Here is an 8,111-nt window from a genome sequence, read left to right as displayed (position 1 = left end):
TACAATTCTCTGGACTCTTTAGAGCAATAGTTATTTTAAAAAAAAGTTAAACTTTTGCATCTGAATGGCTATAACAGGGTTATTTCATGATGTGGCCTTGACCAAGTGTCCCCAAATGCCTATATCTATTCAATGAATGCTCAGATATTCTTAAAAACAAGTCAGAACATGTGTACTATGCCTCTAAACAAGCATGAAAAATTTCAGACAGATAGGACAATATTTGCCTCTATAACAGTTAAAAAGCTGAAAATTATGAAAATAATGGTATATTAAGCCAATAAGTGGTCGTTTGCTGCCCCCCGCTGTTCATTTTATTGTACTACACTCTAATATTGATCTACAAGTCATATTCAGCTTAAAATAAATCACTATTTTAACATTTGCAATCACATTTAGTTAAAATGAATCTATTAAGTATTACTATTGACAATTTTCACATTGAGAAATGTGAATCTTGAAGGAGACTGGCAGGAAACATTTTGTTTACTGCAACATCATAAAGTTCAAATGTCTGTATCTACAACAAAATGTGTGTGTGTAGTCCTATGTTTCTGAATACATTTTTAAAAATCTGATAAATAGTTACAAAGAGCTATGTTAAATGATTATAGACCATAGCATTAAAAAAGTGTGTGTGTGTGTGTGTGTGTGTGTGTGTCTGGCCTTGACCAAGTGTCCCCAAATGCCTATATCTATTCAATGAATGCTCAGATATTCTTAAAAACAAGTCAGAAGATGTGTACTATGCCTCTAAACAAGCATGAAAAATTTCAGACAGATAGGACAATATTTGCCTCTATAACAGTTAAAAAGCTGAAAATTATGAAAATGATGGTATATTAAGCCAATAAGTGGTCGTTTGCTGCCCCCCGCTGTTCTTTTTATTGTACTACACTCTAATATTGATCTATAAGTCATATTCAGACTTTAAAAAAAATCACAATTTTAACATTTACAATCACATTTAGTCAAAATTAATCTATTAGCTATTACCATTGACAATAATTGTCACATTGAGAAATGTGAATCTTGAAGGAGACTTGCAGGAAACATTTTGTTTACTGCAACATCATATAGTTCAAATGTCTGTATCTACAACAAATTGTGTGTGTGTGTAGTCCTATGTTTCTGAATACATTTTTAATAATCTGATTAATAGTTACAAAGAGCTATGTGAAATGATTATAGACCATAGCATTAAAAAAGTGTGTGTGTGTGTGTGTGTGTGTGTGTGTGTGTGTGTGTGTGTGTGTGTGTGTGTGTGTGTGTGTGTGTGTGTGTGTGTGTGTGTGTGTGTATAAGCATGCATAATGGAATTAACATGGAAGACCAATTTGATATATAACTGATTTTATAGTGTTTATTGCAAAGCAACTGTGAAAAGACTTTATTAATAAGTAGAATGTCCAGCAGAGGGCAGCAGAAGACCACTAATTGGTTCATTCTGTCCACTAAGCATATATATAAACTCTAAAAAAACATTATAATAGCATTGAAAATGACATTTTGTCAATGCTTATCAATTAATTTGTTCATTTGATTAATGTTTTTACAATAATTATTAAATTACAATTAAAATAATGCCTGAAAATATGTTTTAAAGGGGAAGACCTGGAATAAGCTATTTGTTACCCATCATTTATTTCAAATATTTATATCACCAACAAAATGTGCATGTGAGTTAAGCACGTTTGAAGACATTAAAAAACAGACATTTAAAATGAAAATGAGCCAATGAGTGGTTCTCTGCTGCCACCTGCTGGGCATAAATAGTCATTTTTTTCATACTATTTACTTATCATGTTCTATAATTCCTATTTACACATTATAAAGTCATTATTACAATATTTACAATCACATTTTGTCAAATTAATTTATCTCAAATATATTATGGCGTATTACCTAAAATTGCCACCAGATGGCAGCAGAAGACCACTCATTGGCTTATCCTCTAAACTAATATTGTTCAATCATATTTAAACTGTGATCGTGCAGACCAAAGCGTAAATGCTAGAGACTTGAAACTTCATCAGATGATAGTACGAAAATCGAGGCTAATGTTGTCAGAGTATGAACCCGATTGGACAATAGGTGGCGCTACAGCAATCAAAAGCGCAAAATGGCTTATAACTCCTAAACCGTATGACGTAGACTCAAGTGTCTTATATCATTGGAAAGGTGAGTCCATGACAAACAAAACGTATATCTCCGATTTCATTTCCGCCATTATAGATTTTCCGCCATTTTTAATTTTGTCAAAAAACTACTTTTGCAAACAAGTCCTAGGTTTTTTGCCCGATCGGAACCAAACCAGTGTCAAAAAATTTTCTTGAGTCAGTTTATCAATAATTATCAAAAAAAAGTCGAAATTTATATTCACGGTTGTTAAGGAGCGTAAAAATAGTTGTTCAGGGCGGAGCCTATTTACTAAAAAAGCTATAACTCAAGAACAAAATGAGATATCTTTACCAAACTTGGTAGACATGTGTATAGGCTGAGTCTTTGGTCACAATAAAAAAAATCGCGACGATTTAACTCTTGGTGGCGCAATAACGTAAAAAAACATGAAAATGGCTTTAACCACCCGACCGCTAGTCCGATTGACTTGAAAATTGGTATGCAGTGTCTAGGTCCAAGGTACCAAGTATGTCTGTGAGGACATTGGCATATCTCAAAAAACATGGCTGCCACAGCCAATTAAATTTGAGCACCTATTAGACAAGTCTCATGGCCCTAGAGGTCGGTAAGAATTTTGAAAGAAATCGGCCACTAGTTGGCGCTAATGAGTTTTATGGCTCTGTAATCACGTGGTGTTGCACACATCCACGAAATATGCATATCATTTGATATATTCTAAGGGAAAACTCAAAACTTCACGAAAATTGGTGGGCATGTGTGTCATAACATCATTAACAAGCATAGAAAGTTTTATAGAGATCGGACCATAGGTGGCGCTATAACTATTAAAAACCTTTTAAAACCATATGTTTTCTATGGTAAATTGCCAATATTGCCTGTAAATGGACTTTTCCATCTGTTATTTCAGTGTTTAAAATCTTGCTAAATGAAACGTAATGTCTTTTGATGCTTGTGTGCTTAAAGGCCTTAAAGGCTTGAACCCCGCTAAATGCTGCTTGCAGCTTTAATTATTATTATTATTATTATTATTCTGCCATAAAACGCATCGTGCAGCCCAAACCGTAAGTGCTGGAGCTTTGAAACTTTGTCAGATGGTAGTACAAAAATCGAGGAGAGGTTATCAAATTATGAGCCAGATTGGCCTATAGGTGGCGCTATAGCAATCAATTGCGCAAAACAGCTCATAACTCCTAAACCGTATGTCGTAGACTCAAGTGTCTTATATCATTGGAAAGGTGAGTCCCTGACGAACAAAACGTATATCTCCGATTTCATTTCCGTCATAATAGATTTTCCGCCATTTTGAATTTTGTCAAAAAACTACTTTTGCAAACTAGTCCCTGGATTTTTGCCCGATCGGAACCAAACCAGTGCAGAAATGTTCTCTGGAGTCTGAATATCAATAATTATCGAAAAAAAGTATAAATTTCGCTTCAAGGTCGCAAAGGGGCGGAAAACGAATGTTGTGGGAGGAGCCAATTTTACTAAAATGGCTATAACTCAAGAACAAAATGAGATATCTTTACCAAACTTGGTACACGTATGTATGGGCTAAGTCTTTGGTCAAGATAAAACAATCGCGACGATTGACCACTTGGTGGCGCTATAACACGAAAAAAACATGAAAATGGCTATAACCACCCGACCGCTAGTCCGATTGACTTGAAAATTGGTATGCAGTGTTTTGGTCCAAGGTACCATATATGTCTATGAGGACATTGGCGTATCTCAAAAAACATGGCTGCTATCGGCTAATGAAGTTTGAGCACCTCTAAGACAAGGTTAACGGAGGCCGATCGGAATGAAACTTGGTGGGCATCTTTGACTCATGGCCCTAGAGGTCTGTAAGAATTTTGAAAGAAATCGGCCACTAGTTGGCGCTAACGAGTTTTATGGCTCTGTAATCACGTGGTGTTGCACACATCAACCAAATATACACATCATATGATAGGTCTCCTCATGTTGAACAACTTTGCCTCTAGAAGCATTGCTGTCAATCAAACCGTTCATTAAATATCTGCGATTATGTTTAAAACCCACTTTTGCGAACTAGTCCCTGGATTTTTGCCCGATGGGAACCAAACCAGTCTAGAACAATTCTCTGGACTCTCTAGATCAATAATTATCGAAAAAAAGTTGAACTTTTGCATTTGGATGGCTATAACAGGGTCATTTAGAAGAGGAGCTTAGCAAAATACACTCAAAAGGCTATAAATCCTAAAGGAAAACTCAAAACTTCACGAAAAATGTTATGTATATGTATCATAACATGCTGAAGAATCCTGCAAAGTTTCATGGAGATCGGACCATAGGTGGTGCTATAACTGTTAAAACGCTTTGAAAACCATGTATTCCCTATGGTGAAATGCCTGTATTGGCTGCAAATGGTATTTTCCATCTCTGTAATCAGGTGGGGTTAAAAACATCCACATAATATGCATAAATTATCATAGATCTCCTCATACTGAACAACTTTGCTTCAAGAACCAATACTGTCAATCAAATCGTTATTTAAACATTCACAATTATGTTAATAACCTCATTTTGCAATCTAGTCCTAGATTTTTTTGCTCGATCGGAACCAAACCACTGTAGTACGATTCTCTGGACTCTTTAGAGCAATAATTATTTAAAATAAAGTTAAACTATTGCATCTGAATGGCTATAACATTATTTCAAGGTGTGGCCTTGGCCAAGTGTCCCCAAATGCCTATATCTATTCAATGAATGCTCAGATATTCTTAAAAACAAGTCAGAACATGTGTACTATGCCTCTAAACAAGCATGAAACATTTCAGACAATATTTGCCTCTATAACAGTTAAAAAGCTGAAAATTATGAAAATAATGGTATATTAAGCCAATAAGTGGTCGTTTGCTGCCCCCCGCTGTTCATTTTATTGTACTACACTCTAATATTGATCTACAAGTCATATTCAGCTTAAAATAAATCACTATTTTAACATTTGCAATCACATTTAGTTAAAATTAATCTATTAAGTATTACTATTGACAATTGTCACATTGAGAAATGTGAATCTTGAAGGAGACTTGCAGGAAACATTTTGTTTACTGCAACATCATATAGTTCAAATGTCTGTATCTACAACAAAATGTGTGTGTGTAGTCCTATGTTTCTGAATACATTTTTAAAAATCTGATTAATAGTTACAAAGAGCTATGTTAAATGATTATAGACCATAGCATTAAAAAAGTGTGTGTGTGTGTGTGTGTGTGTGTGTGTGTGTGTGTCTGGCCTTGACCAAGTGTCCCCAAATGCCTATATCTATTCAATGAATGCTCAGATATTCTTAAAAACAAGTCAGAACATGTGTACTATGCCTCTAAACAAGCATGAACATTTTCAGAAAGATCGGACATTATTTGCCTCTATAACAGTTAAAAAGGTGAAAATTACAGGGTTCATATGACAATAATGGTATATTAAGCCAAAAAGTGGTCGTTTGCTGCCCCCCGCTGTTCATTTTATTGTACTACACTCTAATATTGATCTATAAGTCATATTCAGACTTTAAAAAAATCACTATTTTAACATTTACAATCACATTTAGTCAAAATTAATCTATTAAGTATGACTATTGACAATTGTCACATTGAGAAATGTGAATCTTGAAGGAGACTTGCAGGAAACATTTTGTTTACTGCAACATAAAATTCAAATGTCTGTATCTACAACAAAATGTTTGTGGGTGGTCCTATGTTTCTGAATACATTTTTAATAATCTGATTAATAGTTACAAAGAGTTATGTGAAATGATTATAGACCATAGAATTAAAAAAGTGTGTGTGTGTGTGTGTGTGTGTGTGTGTGTGTGTGTGTGTGTGTGTGTGTGTGTGTGTGTGTGTGTGTGTGTGTGTGTGTGTGTGTGTGTGTGTGTGTGTGTGTTTGTGTGTGTATAAGCATGCAGAATGGAATTAACATGGAAGACCAATTTGATATACAAGTGATTTTATAATGTCTATTGCAAAGCAACTGTGAAAAGACTTTATTAATAAGTAGAATGTCCAGCAGAGGGCAGCAGAAGACCACTTATTGACTCACTTTCCTTTTAAAGTTAATAATTTTCAACAGTGACAAAAGCAATTACTATTATAACATACTCATATGTTGTCAGATTTTATCTCTTCATTTGTACTGTCACTTCACATAATTACTAGCAATGTGGTAAATCATGGTAAATCACATTAGAATCATGGTTAATCATAGTAAATAATACTAGAACGTGGTGTCTTTCACAAAAAAATGTGACATGCTCATAGACCATTAAAATATATTTTCACAATAACATATTACAAAAACATTGTGTGTGTGTGTGTGTGTGTGTGTGTGTCAGTGTGTGTGTGTGTGTGTGTGTGTGTGTGTGTGTGTGTGTGTGTGTGTGTGTGTGTGAAAGCATGCATAATGTAACAACTGGTTTGAAGCCTGTTTCAGAGCCTATTTTACTAAAAGGGCTATAACTCAGGAACGAAATGAGATATCTTCACCAAACTTGGTACACATGTGTATGGGCTGAGTCTTTGGTCACGGTACAAAGAATTGTGAGGATTGAACACTTGGTGGCGCTATAACATGAAAAAAACATGAAAAGGGCTATAACCACCTGACTGCTAGTCCGATTGACTTGAAAGTTGGTATGCAGTGTCTTGGTCCAAGGTACCATGCATGTCTGTGAGGAAATTGGCGAAGCTCAAAAAACATGGCCGCAATTGGCCAATGAAATTTGAGCACCTATTAGACAAGGTTAACAGGATCGGAACAAAACTTGGTGAGCATGTTTGACTCATGGTCCTAGAGGTCTGTAATAATTTTTTAAGAAATTGGCCACTAGTAGGCGCCTACGAATTTTATGGCTCTGTAATCACGTGATGTTTCACATATTCCCACAATATTGATATAATTTGATAGATCTCCTCAGACTGAACAACTTTGCCTCTAGAAACATTGCTGTCAATCAAATCGTTCATTTAATATTCAAAATTATGTTAAAAACCTACTTTTGCAAACTAGTCCCGTTTTTTTTGCCCGATCGGAACCAAACCAGTCTAGGACAATTCTCTGGACTCTCTAGATTAATAATTATCAAAAAAGTTGAACTTTTGCATTTGGATGGCTATAACAGGGTCATTTAGAAAAGAGGCGTGGCAAAATACACTCAAAAGCCTATAAATTCTAAGGGAAAGCTCAAAACTTCACGAAAATTGGTGGGCACATGTAACAATAGATCCTTAACAAGCATTAAACGTTTCTATAGAGATCGGACCATAGGTGGCGCTATAACTGTTAAAAACCTTTTAAAACCATGTTTCCTATGGTAAATTGCCTGTAAATTGACTTTTCCATCTATTATTTCAGTGTTTAAAATCTTGCTAAATAAAATGTAATGTCTTTTGATGCTTGTGTGCTTAAAGGCCTTAAAGGCTTGAACCCCGCTAAATGCTGCTCGCAGCTTTAATTATTATTATTATTATTATTCTCCGCTAAAACGCATCGTGCAGCCCAAACCGTAAGTGCTAGAGACTTGAAACTTTGTCACAAGGTAGTACAAAAATCGAGGAGAGGTTATCAAAATATGAGCCTGATTGGCCAATAGGTGGCGCTATAGCGCAAAAAACAAAAAAACTGCACTATTTTGCTTATATCTCAATAACCCTTTGTCCCAGATCCAAGTGTCTTACATCATTGGAATCCTTGGCTCAAGCCGAACAAAAAATATAGCAGGTTTTTTATTTCCGGTATGCAAATTTTCCCGCCATTTTGGATTTTGTCCAAAACCTACTTTTGCGAACTAGTCCCTGGATTTTTGCCCGATCGGAACCAAACCAGTGCAGAAATGTTCTCTGGAGTCTGATTATCAATAATTATCGAAAAAAAGTATAAATTTCGATTAACGGTTGCTAAAGGGCCTCAAAACGTCAAAATGGGCGGAGCATAATATTTAAAAAAAGCTA

Source organism: Gobio gobio (genome assembly GCF_949357685.1).
Source record: "Gobio gobio genome assembly, chromosome: 11".
Taxonomy (NCBI): domain Eukaryota; kingdom Metazoa; phylum Chordata; class Actinopteri; order Cypriniformes; family Gobionidae; genus Gobio; species Gobio gobio.
Note: the sequence above shows the minus strand (reverse complement) of the source record.